The 23520-nt window shown below is 43.8% G+C and overlaps 1 protein-coding gene across 3 annotated transcripts in view; it reads right to left on the bottom strand.

The window, feature by feature from the left end:
* The window catches only part of SETBP1 (SET binding protein 1), a 244904-nt gene that overhangs the window by 147690 nt on the left and 73694 nt on the right, over positions 1-23520 (bottom strand). The gene's annotated exons all lie outside the window — the stretch shown is intronic.

Here is a 23520-nt window from a genome sequence, read left to right as displayed (position 1 = left end):
CTGGCCTGCAGGGATAGCTCAGGAGGGGAGCAGAGGGCTGGGTGACACCTCTCGAGCTGCCAGTGGTCCTCTGGTCCTTTTCAGCCAGCTGCTGAGTGGGGAGCAGCTGATGGGCAGGTGCTGGAGTGGACTCAAGCAGAAGGTGCTGCCATGACTGTGCTCACTAAGGGATGTGTGAGTTTGAGGATTTAAACCCAGCCTGTGCCCTTGGGAGCACCTCCACCACTGGGATGCGTACCCTGCATAGGGTCCCTGCTGGAGTTTCTCCAGGCCATCACAGCACAGCTGGATCTGCTTCAGTTGGCTGGGGTGTAATCCAGGTAGGGACACCAAACGCCCTTTTCTGAGCTGTGGTTTTACTGTCCCAAGCTCTTTGCATAAGGATGTCATTGTCTGCTTCCAAAGCCTGCCAGTGACCATCTCAGTGCTCTCTCCTGTAGGGTTTATATGTCTGTTTTCTCTGTTTGCTGTTATTGAGACTTATTAGGGCAGATTTCTGCCCTCCCCTCTAGCCCTTAGATTACTAAGTGCTGGCATTTGGCAAGGCAGAGGGGGTTCCTTACAAGTGTCCATGGCTAAGAAGGCCCTGACACCTCAGCTGGAGTCATCTGCAGAGAAACACCCCTGCCTGCAGGTATCATTGAAGTGACTCCCAGAGAGAGGCACTTTCAGATCCTTTGAGTCAAAAGGTGCTATAAATAAAAGATATTACAGGCTAGCAAGTTCTCAGTTGCAAACTGGAGTGGGAAGGAATATTTTAGCATCCTTTTTCTGAGCACATTAACTCTTGGCAGACGTGATCATTCAGGTCTTCACAGCTGAAAACCTCACACCGTGTGCAGCATGTCGAGTCCACACTCTCCATTTCCATTTTCCACAGCTCTAAAATCCACGCTGCCCCAGTGCAATACCACCCCCTGAGCGCAGAGAGCACCCAAATATTGCATCACTTTGGGGGTCGTGACACTGAATACACCCTCCATGGTCATTTTCCCAGGAAAAAACAGCTTGAGCTCACCATAGAGGTTGCCTAAAGATTTTTATCAACTGGCTTGTGATGCTTCCCTTTCCAGGGTGAGCAAGCACTTTGTATCAATCTGGCTTGCTTTAGTGCAGTGACCCCGCGCTGTGCTCTGCTGCTGAAAGTTCAGGTCCCAGCTGTGGGGCTAAACTCTTGCTGACACTGGGCTGATTTCTCTGTCTCTGTCACCCACGCTGCCAGGGGAGGGGGAGGAGATGTTGGATTTTTCCAGGCAGGATAAAAAAAATAGGAAACAGTCGTGCAAAACACAGAGATGTGGCAAAGGAGAAGGGGGAGGAAAACAGTCGTGGTGTGGGCAGTGAGGCTGAGGAGAGGAAATGCTTTGGGCAGAACGGGGCACTTTGATCGCGTTCTTTTTCTTCGTGGAGGAGAAAATCTTGGCCAAGAGGCAATTAAATTGTTACAGGCAAAAAAGGGCTTGTAGGATGCCTTGAAGAACTTGTGTGTGTGAGCAACAGCACAGAGAGGTGCAGAGGAGGAGAACTGTATTAGTGACTACAAAAGTTTGGGTGGTTTGTTTTGGATAAAGATCCCCACATGCAGACTCTTATCTAAAGCCTTCAGTCTTCAGAGCAGGGCTAGAAGTCTCTTAATAACACACTCTTCTTGCATGACTTCCAGTATCTCTGAAAGCCATTGTCCATGCCAAAAATACAACAAAACCAGCTTGCTTTCTTCTTATTTTAATGCAGTATTTTGGCTCATCTGCCTCTGATTCCAAGAAAAAAAAAAGCTAATAAAAAAGTTTTTAATTTAAGAAGGCTGAACTGTGCTATTTTAATTTCAAGCCGTCCTTGTTCTCATGACTGCACAAGTACACGGGAAATAAAGAAAAAACCTTCTGTGAGTCTGTGGAAAACTTTCAGTGAAGGATCCCTAAAAACCAGCAGGAAAATAAGCTAGTTTTCCTAAGAAAAGGCTACAAGCCTTGAGTTCTCCCACCTTAATCAGACTACTTATCTGTAAACTGGCAGTTCTGCCATTCAATAACAGAAGAGATCACAGCATTCCCGGTTCAAATGAGCCTGTTAGTCAAGAGTGGTTATTAGCCATGAAATACTATTGAATCAATAAACCAAAAAAAATAAAAAAGAACTTTGAAGAGACTCTTATTTCCCCACTCAATCTGCAGTAGCCCTGATTTGACAGAGAAGAGTGAAAGAAAACAGTCTGAACATGATCCGGTGCCCTCCAGTTTTCAGAAATCCAGGTGTGGCTGAGGCAAATTAGCCTGGTGCTGTTGGAATGAATGCTGAATGGGGCTGTTTTGATGAAGTCCTCGGGACAAACAGGGCTGCTGCAGGGCTGGGTTTGACCTCTGGCTGGATTTGCACCAGGGTATCTGAGTTAATGCTGCTCTGTGTCTAGGGCAGGTCGAAATCAGGCTAGTGTGCTTCTAAGGATGTTGGTGGATACCTTGTTCTCCTGTGCCATTCACCTCATGAAGGTTTAAAGCCTATAGATTCTTTTCACAATGCAGTGAAAGTTTTGTTGTTAAAGACCAGGTGATGCTCTTGCCAATGATTTCTTGTTGTCTTTTTCTCTGCCTTCCCTATTATTTATTAAATACTCAAGCAAAGACCTTCAGCTCACCTGGGTGGTTTGGAGACCAAGACTCATGTTTCTAGCTGGTCCAAACAAGGATAACTTAATCCAGGTTAACAGAAACAATGAACAAAGTCAGAGGAGTAGTTGTGACCAAGATTTTAAACCACAGAGACTTCCAAAACAAGGACACAGCCTTCTAGACAGCACAGTACATAGAGGCTATTTTCTCACTGAAGGGGATGGCACTTATTGTGGGTGACCAAGACAGGTGCACGAGGCCCAGGTTCCCATTCATGTCCCCATCTGTGAATGGGGAGCAGCTCCATTACCTGTCACATGCTGTGCTCTTAATAAAATCTGCCCACTGTGTCCTGCTGAATGCTGCAGGATGCTGATTTTATTTTTTTCCCCCCAAAGCTTGGCTCTTGTGCAGCTTCTTAGTTTACACAGTGGGAGAGAGACTCAGCTTTTTGGCTTTAAAGTAAAAAAATCTGGACTCTTGAAAGAGTGCTGAAATCTGCCCCTGAGCTTTTCAGAAAAAGTGACCCAATCCATCCAGTTGTTACGCCATTCTCTGGCCTGTGACTAACACATGGATTGGTATTTACTTGCAGGGAATGTTGGCAGGAGTTGGGGGTTCCCACTGCCTCGTGCTGTTTACTGCTCCCCGAGGAGCAGGGGCCGCAGCGGCGGCGCAGCGGCCGCTTCACAGGTGCACAGCTGATCTGCCAAAATGGGCTGTAAATCAGAGCAGAGGAAGAGAGGGCTGGAAAAATGCTTGCCTCTAGGAGCCACCACTGGAAAGGGACGCTGGCCATGCTCATTTTGCAGGTTTCCTCCCCTAAGTCAATGTGTGCTCACACCGCACCAGAGGGATCGGGTCCCAGGTCGGAAACGCGAGGAGCAAGCCAATAATTTGGCAGAGATTACACACGGGGTGAACTTGTCCCTGATCTCCATTACTGGTTCAAAATCAGGAATTCTCATAGCTTTTTTGGACAGATGGCTTGTCCTATTACTTCTTGTGTTAGATTTCCCACTGAGGCTGAAAGCAAATCCACATTCAAGCTGAAAGTAAACAACCTGTGAATTCAAAAGGCATTAACTCAAACTGCCAAAGCATTTGCTGCGTATGCTGCAGATGTCAAACAGACAGTTTCCCACAGCCCTGAGCCTAGGCACATAGCTAAGTTACACAGAAAACCCTTCCACCCGGCCCAAACATCCATCCTGTGCAAAACTCGCTCTCCTTGCTGGCATTTTAAGGGCTGGAGCCTCAGCTGGAATGAATTAATGTAGCTGCTCTGATTTGAATAGAGCTATGCCAATTTATACCAGATGAGGATTTCACCCTTTGGAGGCCAAGTGGGAAATGGTTATCCACTACTTTTTTAAAAGTGTGGTTTGAGGCAGAAAAACATAAAATTTGGTGTTTCTTAAGGAGTGAAAGAGCACTATGTAAGTTTCTTTCCATTACAGTGAATTATTTTGAAGGAACCTTTTTGAGGGGATGGTTCTAAAAAATCAGGCTTTGCAGAAAAATGCATATAAATAACCAACTTACAAGTACAAACAGTACAAGTTAGCCAACTTACTCCTATTCCTGATACCTTCTAAAATGCCAACAAAAAGTTAAGTAGGAACCCAAGCATGATATTGCTGTGGCATTGCAGGAAATTCAGAAAGTGGGAAGAACTAAATAAAACGGTCTGGTTTTCCTGCCAGAGCTGTATGAGGAGGACAAAAAACCCCCTTGAAACTAAACCATACAAAGAAAAAAAATCCACCCATATGCTTTGAAATGCTCTAAACTTTGGAACCATGGTGTTCTCCTTGCCTACAAAGAGGTGAAAGGTAGCTTTTCTGACATATTTTGGTTTAAATAGAACAGCACAATTGAAGCCACATTCTGTAAAGCAAGACTCATTCCATTTAAAGCAATGCAACCTCATACTCAGGAGTGATTACTTGAATTAAACCTTTGATTTATTCTTTACCATAGGAGGCCCCACTTGCAGACTCCTATTTTCCCTAAAGTAAACAGGAGGTCAAATATTACACCAATATTAATGGATGGAGATTTATCAGATGATAGTAATGTAAAATCAAACTTTAAACTGTTTAACCTACAACCGCTAGACTGATTCAGCTTACCAGAGAATTCAGCACCTCTTTCCTCCAACCATCTTTATTTTTACTTTACAGTTTAGTATAAGCTGGTAATTAGTAATACTTTGCCTGTTTATAGAGCCTTACATCTGAGGATCTGGAAACACTTTGTAAACACTAATGAATTAAGCTTCTTAACACCCCCTGTGAGACAGATACTGCTATCTCATTTGCACAGCTCGGAGAAGTGCAGGTTTGCTGAGGGCTGGAGCCAGCCAGCACCAGAGCTGCAAAACCACTGCAGGCCCTTAGCCTCACCTTCAGCTAAATATCACAAGGTTTTCCATGGATGTGGGGATGTGCCTGGCTACTTCAGGAGCTTATCCTGGAGCTGCCAACATGCCCTGATGTCTGTCAGACTGAAAAAACAGAGGGCTGAACTTCCACCCACAAAGAGAACTTAAGGCCCATTTAGAGGAGCACCATGAAAACGCCATCTGTCCTCTCCTGAAACAGCCATTCACACTTAGGATCCTCTGATGTGTAAACAGGGGAAAACTTGGGATTTTATTTGTCCTCAACTCAGTTTTTAATAACAACGCTGACCCTGGTCTTATTATTAAAAACCCAAAGCAACGCAGAAGTCCAGGAGGATTCTTCCCTTTCCTTTTCATTTTTCATTGCCCATATATTTTTCTCATTTAAGATAAAATATCCAAGCTTCCTTTCCAGTCATGCTGACAAGAGGAACTTAAAAGGATTATTTTAAAGAACTTAAAGGATTTTTAAAGAAGGTTTTAATTCCAAAACTATCAGGAATATTTAGATCCTAGGAAAGCTTTAGGACAAGATAGGCATTGGTGAGATGAAATTCTTGGGTTTTTTGGGTTTTTTTTTCCCCCAAAACCCAGTCTCATTCATTGAACAGCAGCTAATGACTGGTACCTATTTGAAGCATTTTCCTTATGGCCATTCTCCAAAAGCATGGCAATTGGACAATTTCCATGATGATTCTTCTGTCTAAAAATACACACCTTCCTTTCTTTTCAATTTATCATTAAGTCAGTCGGCCTATTTATTTTTGAAGTTTTTCCCATTTAATAGTGCACTTAGAAAAGCTTAATACAAACATTGACCAATTCAGCGCTGTCACAAAAAGAAAAGCCTTAGAAGTAATTCATCTAAACAGGAGTCAAGAGCAAGAGTCTCTTATTTAGAGATCAGTCAATAAGAAACTATGTTATGGAAGCTATTTTAAAGGGAACAAATTTTTTAGATTTTTTTTCCTTAAACACCTCTTTTCTTCCACAGATTGAAACTGAGGAGAATAGCAAATAAAATATTTGGGTTTGCTTTCAAAATTTGTTCATGACCTTAAATCCCAGGAATGGGAACAGACAGGCATTTGACATATTCAGTGTGTTGATTTGTGAACTACTGGCAGATTGCTGTTTGCCTAAGAAAACGTGTTTGAAATTCTTTTCTAAAAACTCTTCTTGATCTTTTCCCAGTTCACGGGCTGTTAAATGTCTGCATGACACGGCGGTGTTTGTCTCCTGAACAGAGGGACATTACAATCTCTGGAAGCAGTTTTTCAGTGGGAATATTAAAGGCACTATTCAGGAATATTCTCCAGTATTTACAGCCTCCACAAACAGAACTGCATGCAAACATGTTTGCTGGAATATTTGTCAAGAGCAAACATGACAGAATGGTGGGAGAAAGTGTACAAAGTCTGACCAAGCTTATAAAAACCCAACAGCTAATGAATACTTGTGGAAAATGTCTTATGGCATTTCCTCAGTGATGGATGCTTATTAGGAAAGCCTATAAAGCTAAAACTATTTTTCTGCCTACATTCTCCTTTACTCCAGGAGTGAAAGATGCTTCCATGGGCCTCTTTGTCACCTTCATCCATTACTCTGCTGGATGCAGGAGCATTTTCTAAATAATTTTTTGTAGGTATCAAATGGACAGAGGCCCAGAAACCCATTTTCCATAAGCATCTTGGTGTCTCAAAGCTCTTTGCTGCCTCTGACCAAAGAAAAACCAGAACCAAACACCAACAACAGATATGAAGATGTATGTAGATTGGCCAAGATACTTTATTAACCCATAATGTACCACCACAGTGTTACATGGCTCTATGGATCCTCTTTTTAGGGCTCCTCCTCCAGTGACCAAACTGCTTTTGGATTGGGTCTTTTCCTGTAAACAACTCAGTAAGTACCCAAATAAACATAGCAGACTCATGTCTCAAAATCACATGGCCAGGGAGGGAGGCAGATTTGAAAGGAAAGGTTTGGGAATGGTGGATTATGGACTCAGCTGAGCCAAGACAGTGCCATGCAGGCAAGCAGGAATTCATGGCTGAGAAAATCACCTCTTACTAAAAAAAAAACAAGGCATTGAGATCCAATATTTTCAGTCCACAACAACCAGAGGAAGCATTTGGTATACGGAGCAGTGGGACACAGCACGAGGGTCACATGAATTTGCAGACTGGAAAATCTGTCTGGGGAGATATTTTTTCTTCACCCATCAGTCACATTTTACTAACTCGGGACCAAATTTTACTTCCAAAGGGAAGTTTTAATGGAGTGGGACCATTAACCCTTTGACACACTGCTGGTGATAACACAGGACAGATTGGGTTACAGTCAGGGCCAGGCTGAATCTGCACCTTTGCTCCTCAAAACTGTGTGGCAGTGTCAAAGCTCACCATAAGCTCTTGAAACTCACCACTGTATGTTTTCCAGTCAAGCATGACACTTCCTTTTTCACCTGACTAATACTGATCCCCTCAGTATGTTTTCTGAGCAGGAGTTTACTGAAAATGATCTTTGTTCTGCTGTGCTGGCAGACAACTCAAAAAAGCATTCAAAAGTAAAGTCTTTTCTTTTAAAAAACTGCAGATCTTAGTTCACCAAAAAGAGGGTCTTATTTAGCTAATTCTGCCTATTTACTGAGTACATAATTCCTTATATTCCACTCTCTTGGAAGGTAAGGGAAAGTGATGGGCCATCCAGAATTTTTCCATTCTGTCCCCTCTGTTCATGCATTGCTGGAGATGATACTGTATAATGCATGACTTACCTGCAAAGACATTGGAGGAGTAATGAAATAAGCAGATGCTCTGTCAGCAGGCTTTTAAAACATTGGTATTGCAATCTGAGATGCAGTCAGCCATCACATGCATATGTCCTTTATTTATGGAGCTGATAAAGTCTCTATGTCAGAAGCATCAAGCCACCTTTTTACTCCTTGCTTTTCTTCACATTTAAGAAAGTTGCTGTCTGGATATTTTACTTTCATGAAAGCTCCAGATCTGGGAGGAAAAGGAGGACTTGCCTTCTGTTTCATCCATTAAAAATAGAGGTCTGAAAACCAAACAACTTCATCTAAACAAATCACTGGGGATTTCTACTATGAATCCTCTCCCTCAAACACAGATGATGTCTGAAATAAGTGCATCTCCCTGAGTTACCTATTGCTCTTCATCACTTGGAAAGGGACCCCAGAACTACCAATCCAGCTACACCACAGATCACAGCACCAGAAAGAGTCAGAACAGCACAGATGCTCACTACAGCAGAAAGAGAGTAGGTTCAAATTAGATATTGAAAAAAAACCAAAAAAACCAAACCTTTACTTTGGGGGTGGTGAGGCCCTGGCACAGGTTTTCCAGGGCAGCTGTGGCTGCCTCTGGATCCCTGGCAGTGCCCAAGGCCAGGCTGGATGGGGCTTGGAGCAACCTGGAACAGTGGAAGGTGTCCCTGCCCATGGCAGGGGGTTCAAAACAAGATGAGCTTTAATGTCTCTTCCAACCCAGGCCATTCTGTGACTCTTTGATTTGCATGTATTCATTCATCTATAAATTCAATTTTGCAAACTTTTCTATAGTCGCTATTGTTCTAGGTCATTTCATGACAATATAAATCCCATTTTCCCTCAAACTGTGCTCCAAGCACCAATGACAATTTGGAAATCAGGGGAAAGCAGGCACAAATCAAATGGAAGGATGGCATTCACATTAGCAGCCACCATACGAGGAGTGTTTTGCAGTATACATGAAATAGTGTTGCTCAGCTGAAGGAGGAGTGAGTTTCTGAAGTCACTGAGCTGCGTGGCTGTGGCTCAGGGGAGGGTTTCAGTTCATGCTCAACGCTGTGCTTGATTACTGGTACATCACCCAAAGGCTCACAGCAAAACAGATGATGGGACACAGAAAAGCTCTTCTTCCTAACACAGCACAGAGAGCTGCTGCCTGCTGACTGACAGCTCCCCAGCCAGCTTATGTGAATCTAATTACCCAGCCACAACCCAAATCAAAATGCCCCATTGCAGCTGGTGTCTCACTTAATCCATTCATAACACGAGCTAATTAGCATTGATGTTTTTGGGCAAGTTTATTCCAAATGTGGTCAAGTCCCAGGCTTTCAGCTTGGTTGCTAGGACCCATTGAGGATCCTGGGAGAGGCTGTGTTTCTGCCCAGAAGGCATTTTTCTGTCTTGGTGATGGAGAGATTTAGGAGTGTTTCAGCGGAAGATGTTAGGCTGGGCAGAGATGAACATTGGCATATAAGCAGTGCTCTTAAGATGTTCTCACTGCTAGACCCTGCCTCAGTGCAGGAGTGTTTGTAGCAGAATTGCAGTATTTCATAATTTGCACTGTATCTGAATTCAAACATCCTAATTGTAGAAAAAAAAAAATGGGGGGGGGGAGGGAAAGAAAAGGGAAAAAAGAGGAAAAAAAAGGAAAAGGACAAGTAAAAAAAAAGGAAGGAAACAGAGGAATAACAAGAAGAAGAAAAGAAGAAGAAAAAGAAAAAGAAGAAGAGAAAAAGAAAAAGAAAAAGAAAAAGAAAAAGAAAAAGAAAAAGAAAAAGAAAAAGAAAAAGAAAAAGAAAAAGAAAAAAAGAAAAAAAGAAAAAAGAAAAAAGAAAAAGAAAAAAGCAAGCTTGGGAAATGGGAAAAGTCATGAAACAATTCTGTAATTTATGGTATTGTTTGTGAACAGAGCTGAGAAAAGAGGCAAGTCACCAGAGCTTTGCATTTCCTTTTCAACCTATGGGATTAGAAGATGAGAGCAGGTGCTAATGGGAATTTTGCCCATGGCAGAAAATCAGAATCCTGAATCTTCATCTCTGGAAATCACAAAAACCCTTAGCAATGATCTATAGCGGCTGCACTTGGAAATTGGTGATATAAGGAATTGTCACTTGGCAGAAAACCGACTTTCTGCTCCTTCAGCACACCACAATTTCAGTTTAATTTGTAACAGGATGCAAGTGTAAATGAACTGACAACAGAGCTATCAGCTATTCTGTTGGTAACACTTGGAGCAATAGTTTCGATTTGACTAGACACAGCTGTCCACTGCATGGAACGACCTTTAGCCCCATCCTTGGCGAAATTCAATTCTCTCCATGTCTGACTCCGTCCATGGGGACTGGGGTAGCAGAGCTGCCAGAATAATCAGAGCATTGCTTAATGACAGGCGCTCCAGCCAGCGACGCAGCCGAGCATTGTCAGAGAGGGAGCGCACAGCTCCGGGGAAGGGGCGGGCGGCCGGGGAAAGCCCCTCGTTATTCAGAGGGAAATAAAAACTGTTCTGTGGCACCAAATGCAGATGCCCGCAGCCGCCTCGGCTCGACAAGCGTCACCGATGCGCCGGCACCTCCACACACAGTGTGTGTGTCTATGGAAATGTGGAGGTTCCCTTGCGTGTTTGTCAGAAAACGTGCGTTTATGGTAGTTTCCCTCAAAAAAACCCCAAATAACAACAACAACAAAACCCACCAAAAACCCCAAAAAAACCTCCCCGGGATTCTGCTTTTCTGCTTCTGCATTGTACAGCTGCAAACCATTTTTTCCCCCTATTTTCCTAAGCCTAAACATGAAGACATCCCACATGGCAGTGCTCGCGTGGCCGCCCAGATGTCTGTCATCCAACATGTGCACACACGTGTGTACGGACGCACACGGTTTCTCCCTGCTTACTGCACTGGCCACTGCAACAAGAAACATGCTCACCCTGAAAGTGTCAAAAGCCAGGAATTTCACAACTTTCACAGCTATTTGTGCGAGCTTATTCTCTGCCTGCGTGAGCGCCTCTCCAGCAGCGGGAGCGGAGCGCTCCCTCGCACATGACAGGAGGGACAGGGACAGGGACAGGTCCCCCTGGGGTTCACATGTAGGTGCCCCAGCCAACACCACGACTGGACCCACAGGGATGAAGACAACCCTTCCTAACTCTTTTGCTGTTGGATTCAGCAGCCTGAAGACGGTGTGTATGCTCTGTCCAGAAGCAGAGCCATCCTTCCCTTCGCCGAGGATCCCCAGAGGCACACACTGCTTGGGTTGGCAGGATTTGCCACAACCTCTGCTAGTGGGAAATTGCAGGGGGTGATGCACAGACTCCACCTGCCCCACGAGCCCCCAGGGATTTCTCTTGTTGCTATTTTTGCTTTGGCAGCGCTCTGGGCCCAGGTCTGTGGAAGATTCCTGTTCAGTTATGATTCTGACACGCTGCCAAATGTTCCTGAGAAATACAAGGCAGAAATGGGGAATGTTGATCTTACACAGCTCATAACTCAGCCAGAACAGAGGGGAGGTTCATGGGAGCAGGGAAAGGCATATCTTCGGCTGCAGGGCTTTTGTCCCTGCCAAAATTCAAAAGTTTTTTTTTAAACAATAGAGATATTACTGTTTGTTAAAAAAAAGAAGTATCCAGAGAAATAAAGAACTCATGAGAAAGTTTGATAATCAAAATCATTAGGAATGCAAATCTGCTGGTCTTTATTAATAAGAAACAATGTGGTCTCCGAAATTTATGAAATCACATTACAGTGGGAGGTATTTACCCAAATACAGAGTCATGCCACCTCCCTGTCACTCTCCCCCTACCAACTGCTTCTGCCATTTATTCAGGAAAGGAAAAACCAAAGAGTGGCCTGGGTAGAAAGAAGAATTAAAAATCATCCCACCCGCTGCTGTGAGCAGGGACCCTTCATGCTCTGAGCCCCATGCAACCTGAACTTCAACACTCCCAGGGATGGGGCAGGCACAGGGGCACCCTGTGCCAGGGCCCCACCACCCTCACAGCCAAGAATGTCTTCCCAATATCCAGTCTAAACCTATTCCCTGTCGGTGTGAGGTCATTCACCCTTTGCTTGTCACCCCAGGCTCTTGTAATAGTCTCTCTCCATCTTTCTTGTGGGCTCCCTTCGGTACCTGAAGGCCAGAATTTGGTCAAAGCCTTCCCTTCTCCAGGCTGAGCAATCCCAATTCTCTCAGCCTTTCCTCACAGCAGAGCTGCCCCATCCCTTCATCATCTTGGTGGCTCCTCTGGACTTGCTCCAGAAAGTCCATGCCCTTCCTATGCTGGAAAATTATTCTCCTCAGGTAAATCCATCCAGCACTTTATGCAGATATGGCTGCACACAGTTTGACCTACTTCTGACCACAGGGTTTCTCTTCCCCATCCCTGCTGGCTCCTCCCTGGCTCTCTCCTGGATCCCCATTCTCTCCACCACACTGACACTTTTTCACCAGCCCCCAGCGACCCTTGAGGGCCAAGTCCTCTCTGGCACTTCCCTTGGGCTAAAGCTGCTTTCTTGCTGGCTTTTACACCTTTCCTTCTTGTTTTTCCTTCACTCCTCTCATGCTGGTTTTCTTTTTTCACCCTTTTAAACTTGTTTAACTTTTGATTGCTCCACAAACCTGTATGCTTGGTGGAGACATTATTCCAGTTCTTGAGCACATACTGCTTTTCATTTACTTAAAGCCAGATATTTTTTGCTCAAAGTCCTCAGTTACTAATGCAAAAAGGAGACAAACTCAGATATCCATAAGCATCTATCCTGGTTTCCAGCAGGGTGACATGCACACAACTGAAAACAAGTATTTTCTTCCAAATTTATTTAAAATCTACATTTCCTCATTCAATACTCGCTCCTTGTTCACTTTTCAACAGAACTCAAATAGGCAAAGCAGAACATAGACAAAACTTGTGAAATGCCTGATAGACAAATCAAACTCATCATAAACAATTTTTCCTTTTTTCCTCCACTATCAGATTAATTTAAACATTTGAAAGAGTGTATTTCTGTAGGTCCCACTAAAGCAACATGCTGTGGAACAGATAGGAAGTCTCTCAGCAATTTAGAGAAACACATTTTTTACAGCCCTGAGAACTAGAATATCAAATTGATCCTTAGATAAATAAGCTCTTCCCAGAGCAGGTCATTGGAACAAGTAATGTAATAACAAAAATGGAAACTAATCACCCTCACATTGAAATGAAAGGGCATTTCCCAAGTCTGCTGCCAATCTCAGTGGCCCAAAACCCCTCCTGGAAACTCCTGGAAATGTGCAACTGTACAAAGCTCAACATGAGCATACCAGAAAAGTATTAATAACTATGTAATACATGTGGGACTCCAGAAATTGGGTTAAGTAGGCAGGAATTACTGCTTCTGTCACTGCTGAAGAGGGAGCAGGAAAAAACATTATTCTAGTTATCAGAGAGAGAGAGAGAGAGAGAGAGAGAGAAAGAGAGAGGGGTGACGTGGACATCGCTGTTCCTCTCCAACCACCCTGTTCAAAACAAATTTTCTCCACCATCCTCTGGTTCCTTCAAATTTGATTCAGCACTCAAGAGTTATGGAAAAGATTCAAGGCCACAGTGACAGTCATGCTCCCTTGGGACAAGCAGGGGACAGGACAAAGCCACTCTGCTTTCCAGTCCTTCACCTTCACCAAGAGCCCACACCTCCAGCAACTCTCTTTCAGAAAAGTCTCACCCATCCCTGAGAGCTGGAAATGTGCACTCATTTACTCACAAACAGGGAACTCTGCCAGCAGCCTCACAACCTGCAGATTTTGATTGCATTAAATTGTTCCAAAGCAGGTTTTCCTCTTGAGCCTGGAGTAGAAGGCAATTAATTAAGACCCATTCCCCCCCTCCATCAGATTAAAGCAAATTAAATGGCAGCATTAGGACAACCTTGCCTGGGATAGGGATACTTGGAGAAGCAGGGCTTTCTCTCTCTCTCTCTGCACAGGAAGCTGATCCTATTACTTTGCTCAGCTGAGCTTGGATCATCTCTAAAAGGTGCCCTAAGTGTTATCCTACAAGTCTGGGAAGTGCCACTGCCATTTCCCAGACAGACAACTCCAACCACAAAACAGCACGAAGAATTTCTTCTCAGCCACTTCCATTGGAGATAAAGAACACAGCACTGGGAATTGGGTGAAAGCAGCACCATGTATGGAAAATCTCCTGTTTAACCTGTGTGTGACTGCCATGCTAAACTGACAAAAGTCCTTTCCTAAGGTCATTCTTCACCTCACTGGTGAGGAAGGGAGACAAGGGATTGTGGGACAACTCTCTGAGGTGCCACATCCTCCTGGAAACACCCCTGGCATATGGTCCCTGCTGGTGTGAAACAGTCATGGCTAAGCAGATGAGTGCTGAGTAATTTCTGAGAATTTAGAGATAGGTAAATCAATCAACTAAGTGAGAGACCCAAATGTACACTGGATTAATCTACTCTTTGGAGAGGATTAGAAGAAATTTTATCTCACCCAGAGCCTTTGCCAACATTTCCCATTGCATTCTCTAATTTCCCATCAGGAAATCAAACCCAAACTGCTTAAATTCACCCAGGACCCTAATTCTGCACAGATTGAAGGCTACAGTGATGCTTCAACCCAGAGACTTAGTACAGCTTCCAAACACTTCCTGCATTACCTGGAAGTTTGGCTCATTTCCCACTGTGGGAATTTAACCTGCCTAAAGTGAAAATCAGAGAAAATCCTCTGCCAGTGCCTCCTCTTTGCAGTTGTAATGTGCTAAGCTAGGGAACCACATTCAGGGTCAACCCATCACCTCAAGGGGAGTTTTTCACAACTGTCTTTGCTGCCAGTGCCACAGGACTGTAGGCTGGGGAAAATGGCCAAAGTGATGAAACATTGCTTTCTTGTTTTCAAGTGATGCAGGGAAAAGTGGAAACAACAGCAAAATTATTCTCCTTCTAATTGAAAACACAGTACCACTTAATGGTCTTTGAAGTGAGTGAGTGTGTGTGTGTTTTGTGGGGGAAGGGGGAGAAATGGATCGCTGTAACCAACACCCCAAAGGACTATAAATCAAACAGCATACAGCTGTTGGTATCAAATATAACTCCTTTCGCACTACATCAAAAAGCTTTAATTAACAACTAATTTATTCAAGTGAAAAAAAAAAAAAAAAAACTTGCACTAAATAATTGTATTATAACTGTGGGAGTAGTCTGTATTTCCCCCACTCTCAAAGGCATGACAGGAGAGGAAATTGAGTCTTTAGAGAACAGCAAAGTAGAAAAATGGATCAAAGATTCAGGGGGCTTGTTGATTGGCTTTTTGAGTCAGCAGAGACCAAATCAAGCTCATTTAATGAAAAAAGCCACACTGCGAGGTCTGTTTGCTCTAGGACCTACTTTTAATCAAAATGTTTATAAAGATAAATGGCAGTGGCTCACACCAGGCACGATGTGGACAGGTGCTGCACAACCCTCCTTTCCTCTGTTCTGTCATCCACTGAGAGGCCCCATGGCACAGATGGACAAGGGAGGCTTCAGACATGTGGGGCTCCAGACAGAGCAGCCAAATGTCTGCAGGGTGCCCATCAGTGGTCTCTGAGCAGGCTCACTTGGGAGCTTATCCACATTTGAACCCCAAATGTGAAGGGTCAAGCTGGCCAAATCAATGCTTCCCTTTCCCTCCTTTTGAAGGTCATAGAATCATGGCATATCCTGCATTGGAGGGACCCAAAGGGATCTCAAAGTACAACTGAAGGCATGTGCTGCTGCACTCCCAAGAATGCTGCTCTTGCAGACCAAGAGCCCATACATGGGCATCCCTGCTCTCCAGAGCCAGCCTGGCCATCAGAACCACGTGGCATGACCTGGGTCCCATCCTCTGCCAGCATCAGCAAGGCACGACTTTGAGGGATGTTCCTTTTTTTTTTTCCTTTTTTCCTCTTTTTTCCCTCCATAACTTTGTGCTAGTGACGACTAACTAATCTCTGTCGAGGTAAGGAAAGTGCCATTATCCTGCTTTAATGGCTAATGAAGCTGAAGCAGAGTAAGTAGTTTACTGGTTGTCTCATCTTCAGGGTCCCATCATGCATGTTTTACTGTTCCTCAGAGTGCACTGAAGTTCCACATTAATGCTGCCATTGATTACAGTGTACAATCTTCAGGGCAGGGACTGTGATTTTCTTTTCATTTGCTTAATGAAAAGCACACTGCCTTTTTATTCCTCTGGATCCTGTTGCCTAGGTTTTAGGTGGGAGCCCCCAGGGATAGCAGCAGCAGGGGGGAGACAGGGGCTGTGCCACGTGGTGCCCATGGGCCAGCAGAGGCTGAAGCAGAGCCAGGCTGCAGCCTCAGCACCTTTCTTCATATTCATCCCCATCTCTGAATCAGTTCCTGGGTAGTGCTGGTCCACCACCACCCACAAGCAATTCTGAACACTCCTTAAGTCTATATATGTGTCATCAGGTTGTGACAAATAATTTTTAGTAATAAGGTGGTCAAAGGGAAGCATTGGGTTTGCTGCTGTAAACATCAAAGTGAACTGGCAGGTGCAACCTGTAAGCAGTGTCCAACCCAGAGGACAAAAAGAATTTCAACACAGTTAATTGATTGATTTATGGATAAAATGAAATAATTTGGTACATAATTCTAATGATATATTGCACCATAAGAATGATTTGAAAGGTGGGCAAAATTTATTTTGCTTTTGTGACAGGTTTGTCCTGTTAGACATCAAAAATAAAAATAATGTTCAAAAAATCCCTGTAATTCATAAAGAACACTCCAAAAAGCTTAAAAAGAGCTTAAAAATTGAGCATCTTAAATCTTTCTGATATATTTCAAATGTACAGGTATATACTAAAATGAATTTCAGAAGTAATCTCCACAAGTAACATTGCTCAGGATTCAAAAAAAAAAAAAATCCAAAGTGTTTACACATATAAAGCTCTGAAAAGATGTACATATAGGTTGCTCCTAAAGAGATTAGGGTCAGTTTAATTTGGTAAACCTCAACCCTAAGCATCAAGGCCATGAACAGGGTAGCTTTACACACAAAACTGAGTATCGTGGTCCTCATCTACCTCCAGTGAGTAATCACACCTTTCAGGACTAACCAAGGATGTGCCAGATAAGTCTCCAGCCACCCAGAACAGTTTCCAGTATTCCTGCTGACCTGCACTGCAGAAAGGAAAACCAGAGAATAGGACAATTCACGACTTCAGGGAGCGAATTGTTTGGTGACCTGATGGTCAAGATACACCCCCAGGCTCAGGTCCTGCCTCTGCCAATGACTACAAAGATGAAAGCTGCTTCATCTTTTGAGTCCTCTTCTATAAAATAAGATCTTCATCTCTGCGAGAAATTCAGTGGGTTGTGATGCTTAGGTTCCTTTGGGCATCACAAATTATAGTAAAAAAAAAAAAAAAGAATAATTTTTCAAGAACAATCTTCCTACTTGCTTCTGTCAATGATGAATTTAAGCACAGTGCATAAAATCTGACAACTCTATGTTTGGCTTAAGTATCTTTTATTGTTAGCCATAAATTGTCAACTTCCTTATAAATCTGGGCACAGAATATAAATATAGTTGTTAAATGGCTCCTTGAAATTAAGTAAAAATTACAGCACACAACAGCAAGAACCAAGCTAAAAGAAAACCTGCTGGCTCACACAAGACTTTTTCATTTATTATGAAAACTCATTGCTAAATCCATGTTGCACCCAAACCTAAGAATCCCCTCCTCCCACCTACTGACCAGTTTGGGATGAGCAGAACTTCAAATTGCCCCATGCCCAGGAGGAGATGTGGGGAGGAAAGGCCACCATGGGTGCTTCAAGCTAGGGGTGCTCTAAGCACAGCAGCATCCTTCATTCCTCAAGGGCCCTTTTGCTTTTTGCACACTCATTCTGTTTCCTGTTTCACCTCGTCCTTTCCCATCCTTACCCCCTAAACAATAAAAGCTCAATGGGAATGCAAATGCAGCTCTCCATTTAAAATCCCAGCCGAGAAGGCAGCGTGTCACCCATATTTATGAGCTCTAAATGGCTTTTATCAAAGTGAGGTCGTACTAAATCACCCCCAAGCTGTCATAAATACAAATGACTCGACATAGTCTGCAACAAGCCTTCGGGGGAAAATTATATGATCTGCTGTTGCAGTTATGCTATATCACACAACGAGCTCATATATTTCCACTGGCAAGGTAACCTGATCCTTCAGAGGACACTAATAGGTGAAAGGGGGACGAGAGGAATAGTGAATCAAGCAGTGCATGCCTGCACGTCTGCACACACGTCTGTGCATGCACCTCCCAGCTACAGCTCAGGCTCCTCTCCCTGTGTGGAAGAGGAGGTTCTTGTGGTTTTGGAGAATGAGATTTCTTTGGCTGCCTTAATGGAGATGGGAAGCTGCCAGCCAAGAGAGTAAGATCCAGGGGCTCACCAGGGTATTTCCTATTTTAAAAATTCATGCAAAGGCATGAAAATTATTAAGATATGAACCAGAGCAATCCAGACTCCAAAGACTGGACCATTTCCAAGCCAATTAAAGGAGCCATTCCTCAGTCTTAACTGGTGAAGCCCAGGATTACAGCAGAGTCTACCACACAATAAAGAGGAAATACTTATAAAGGAGGCATGAACTGGGCAGTGGAGAAAATCAGTGTGGGCTCCTGAGATAAGGGGTACTATTTTCTGTTTATTTACCTGCTTTATACTTATGTGCAAACATAGAAAGGCACATCTACAAAGAAGAAATCCTGATCAGATGGCATAGTCAGTGACAGCAATTTGGGGCAGCCTCTAGATACAGAGTTTGGGACAGCCTCTAGATGTAGAATTTGGGATGGCCTCTAGATATAGAGTTTGGGATGGCCTCTAGATATAGAGTTTGGGATGGCCTCTAGATACAGAGTTTGGGACAGCCTCTAGACTGGGACAGCCTGCTGAGCACCATCCCCTCTCAGCTCTTTGCAGGCAGCCTGGCCATGACTCAGTGTGGCACTGTGGGGGCTCAGAATCCACAGCTCTCCCTGTGGTCACACTGGGGTGTTTCTCACCTCACATGCAAAATAAATCAACTCCAATGACTGTTTGCTCATATTTTTGTATCTGGCATGAAGGCTGTGCCTGTCTGCTTGGCAAAGGGTTACAGCAATAAGTCAGATTGGGTTTGCTATCTCTAACGTAATAGAGGCATTATGCCAATTTCCAGCAATCCAGGTCGGATGTGGGCATTTATAATGGTACCCTTCTTGGAGAATGAGGTCTCTAACATTAAATTATATATTTTAATTAAAAGCTGAACTTACTGAGCTTGAGCTACTAAACTTGATTTTCAGCTGCTGTGAGCCTGGTGGGAAGCCAGTTGGACAGCACTGCCATTTTCCAGTGCTGAGCTTTTCATAAACGCTCTGCACAAGAAACCTCCTCACTGAGGAGCTGCAGAGGCAGCCTGGTGAAATGCATGTTTGAGCCATTTGTTATCAAAGAGGACAATGAGAGCGAAGCCATCAGAAATCCTGATTTGAGCTCCTTCTGTTGTGGTTCACTGTGCTCCTTCTCCCAGGTGCATTATCTCCTGCCAGTGTCAGGGAAGAGCCAGCCTTGCCTGGAGCTGGGGTTGAGGGGTATCAGCTCTGCCCTGTCTGCTGGAAGGCCCACACTGTCAGATAGGAGGAGCCCAAGAAGCAAGCGAGCTCCACACACTGCCTGAAGAAGCTCCTTGCACTCCAAGAACTCCACCAGCCTCCACAGCTGGTCTGCTGGCAGAAGGTTTCCCCTGACCAGGAAGGGAGGCAGGGAAGACACGAGGCATCCTTGCAAAACAGGGAGGAGGTGGCAGGCTGACCTGCGCCCACGGTCAAGCGGCGAGGCTCGCCATCTGAGAAAGGCCACCTGGAAACCAGCCAGCTGGCTGTCTGATGTGATTAAGGACAAAATATGAAATGCTTCAGAAGAGGGAGAAATAGGATCGCAGGTCTGGGTTGCATAATCTCGTGCATTTGTGTAACCAGTCTAAATAGAGCGTGTGAGCTGACCAGATGTTTTTCATTTCAGTGTACAGCGCTGTGGAGCAAATCAGAGACCAACAAGTGCCAAACACAACGGTGGCTTTGCCAGCACTGTTGTAATCAGAGCTCAACAAAGGGCACTGTCAACCCCAATCTCTGGGCTGACCGGTCAATCTCCTGGCTGGGTAAAGAAGACAGACTGTTCTTTACACCAAGTACCTATATCTGAGCTAAATATCAGTAGTAGCTGGTAAACCTGGGGTTGGGTCTCAGTCACTGAGCCAAATATCAACAGAAAATGAGCCAGCAGGAATTTGTGCATGATTTGATCCACTGTGGGAGTGATCTATAATGTAATATCTGTTTCTTTAGGCAGAGCTGGATGCTGACTTTGTGAGACAAAACCAGCCAATATGAAAATATTGCAGAAAAATAATATACAAACTCATTTATGATTATAACATCATTATGGTCTGGAAACACTACTCAAGGAGTGCTGAGCTCCACTCACTCACTACTCAAGGACTGTACAGAGAAGGTACATTGGGGCAATGCTCTGACAGGGTGACAAATTTTGTTAGGGGCCATTTTTATCCCGATTTGTATACACAGATCTGTGATGCAGTAAACCTTAAGCAGATGCAATCTGGATCTATAACTACACACACACTTTTCCCACAATATCCTTGGTGGATACAGTCACCAAAACTCTTTGGCACCAGATAAAAAACACACTGTTGTCCTAACAAATACTTGGAACAACAATTGGTCACCTCTGCCTTAAACTTAGATTGGTTACTATGAAGAAGTTACACTGCTTTTACTACGTGGATAACATTATACTGAAGTAACAACAATTCTAGACAGCAGTTATGTAAGAATAAGGGAAAAAATGATCCCTAAAGGCATCCTAATTCTCAGAACTGTGTGTAATCTAGGTGTCATATGACTTACTATTGTTATATTACACTGATAAAACATGGGGTGTTGTCCTGGCATAAAATGTGCACTGGGTTATACAGACCAGCACTTCAAGTGCTGCACGTGAAAAACATTGTAGTGCATGTTCTAAGTAAACTTTGGATACTGGTAGATAATAGAAGTGATTTATTTAAAGCCTAGTTGACTTTTCTGGATGTTCTTCTCTATTTTCTCTTTTATTTCTAACTATAACACTGAAGTGAGTACGAAGCCAAGTTTGCAAGTCCGGAGGCTGAAATCCTCTCCCAGGTTGCAGCAGGTGGTGCAGCACAGCTGTGCCAGCCACAGGGTGCTTCCCGACTTTCAACTTGAGCAGCTCCAACAGCAAGGGAGCAAGCCTTCTCTCATTCCACCCAAAATAGAAATAAACCCAGATTTTAAAATCGTGCTCACTGGGACTGTGACAGCGGGAGGAGCCAGGCTCTGAATCCCATTTCCAAGCAGAGCTATAAGCACAAATCCAAGCAGGAATGCCCCACCATTAACACTGACAAGGAAGGTGTCCCTTGTCCCATGGGCAGGGACACCTTCCATAGACCAGGTTGCTCAGCTGGTGCTGTCCCTGACTGCATTCTAATACAAATAAGTCCCTCAACAACATGATTTTACTCACAAAAGTAATAAAGTTAAAAAGGGTCCTCAAAATTCCCGAAGCCACAACGGCTGGAGACTTGCCGTAAGCTCTGATTTTGTATTTGCAGGTCTAAAGCATTTCAGTTGTGCAAAATAAGGATTAACTGGATATTTTGTGGGCAAGAATGGGTTGCTACACTAAAAATAAATGAAACAACTGAATTAATATATTTGTGCAAGCTTCAACATAGGCTAAGTGCAGTGTAATGTAAGTATTGCCATCCACTGCTTTTTTTAAAGCCACTGCATCCCAAAACAAAATTATTACAATGATTATTCCAGGCACAAGCCCTGTTTGTTCATGTTTCCTTTTCATGCTTATCTCCTTTGTGCTTATCTTAGGGGCTAGAACAACCAACCCATGAACGAATTTTACCAATGTTTGTTCTGTGAGAGTGATCAAAATGTTATATTTGAACCTGCTCTGGGGATACCTCTCTCTTTATTTGCTTCTTGAGGTGGTAAGAGGGATACTTTCTACAAAGCTAATTTAACTACAGTTTGTACCAACAGGAATATTTTCAGTTACAGCAAGAGGGTGGCAATGGCAATGAATATAACAAATGGATCAAGCTTATTTTTGATTCTTCCACTTGCTAAAATATCAGGAGAGGATTTTTATCTTAAACAGCCTTGTAGGGGTTGCTGCCCCTAGAAAAGCCTTAGTAGCAGCTGATCAGAGGATTTTTTTCTACCAAAAGAGAGCAGACAATGTGATGAACCCATGGGTTTCAAAGGGCTGACCAGAGCTATCACAGCAGGTCAACCTTCATTTTGGGATCTGATCAAAAGCAGCTTCCAGGTAGTTTGGACTTTCAGTGAGTTAATTAGTCCATTCCTTTACCAAAGAGTTATAGCTTTAGAAATCTGTGGATTGCAGTGGCACAAGTGAATGTCACAGTAGTGTGATGATAGATAGAACATGCTTGCACCTCTGGGGCCCTGAGCACCTTGACCCAGAGGGTGGCAGCCCAGGCTACTGCACAGATGTTGAAATTGGATGATTTTTAAGGTCCCTTCCAAGCCAAACCATTCTGTGATTCTCTGATTCTGTTCTGTAAAATCAGTAACCCAGGTGAGCTGCCCAGGACTATTCAGTCAGTCTGCAGCTTCCTCCCAAGAGGAAGAGGAGGGGCAGACACTCTTCTCCTTGGTAACCAGTGACAGGAGCCAGGAAAATGGCATGAACTTCCGACAGGGGAGATTTAGATTGAGCATCAGGGAAAGGTTCCTCCCCCAGAGAGGCTCTGGAACAGCCTCCCCAGGGCAGTGGTCACAACCCCAAGCCTTAAATAGATCAAGAAGCCTTTGGACAATGCTCTCAGACCTGTGGTTGTGACTCTGGGGGTTGTCCTGTGCAGGGCCAGGAGTTGCACTTTGATGATCGTTGTGGGTCCCTTTCAACTCAAGGTATTCCCTGATTTTATGATTCTATGAATTCTTCACATTGGGAGGTCTCATTTACTGTTGCACAATTATGTGTTGTGATGGAAAAGTGACCTGGCTCAAATATGAAATCCTTTCTCACATAAGTAGCAAATTTTTCATCAGCAGCTGAAACAAAAAAGCTTTATGGGTGCAGGCTCTGAGCTGGCAGAGGTTTTATCCCTCAGTTCTTTAGGTGGCCCTAATAATGCAAACTCTGGATAAGATTTGGTCACCCTAGATGAGTAAAACAGAGAAATCATAAATTTTAAAAAAGTCAGAAACTTATCAAAATAACACAAGAAAAGGGTGGCACAATCAGAGTGAGATTCAACCACGGCAAGAAGCTGCTTCAAGAGCACAAGGCTGTTATTCCCTTTGGGATGAGGTTCATGAAACTGGCTCATAACCAGAGCCATTGACAGGAAGAATATTCATAGAAATACCTGAAGACTATCTACTTGGGGTACATAAGATGTCACACAGACTCTTCAGCAAATTCAGAGTCCTTTTCAGATTGACAGCTCTTAAGGCCAGCAGAGACCTGAAAGGATGGACAGACAAACTTTTTTTGGCTGAATCAGACATGAGGAAGGAGTTACTGCTACCAATCCATGTCCAGCTGGCTCTTCTGGACAGGGATTGCTGCCAGCCCAGTTTGGCTGCCTCTCCATCTGAGCAATCT

Source organism: Serinus canaria, chromosome Z, assembly GCF_022539315.1.
Source record: "Serinus canaria isolate serCan28SL12 chromosome Z, serCan2020, whole genome shotgun sequence".
NCBI lineage: Eukaryota > Metazoa > Chordata > Aves > Passeriformes > Fringillidae > Serinus > Serinus canaria.
This window is presented reverse-complemented; position numbering and strand designations above follow the sequence as displayed.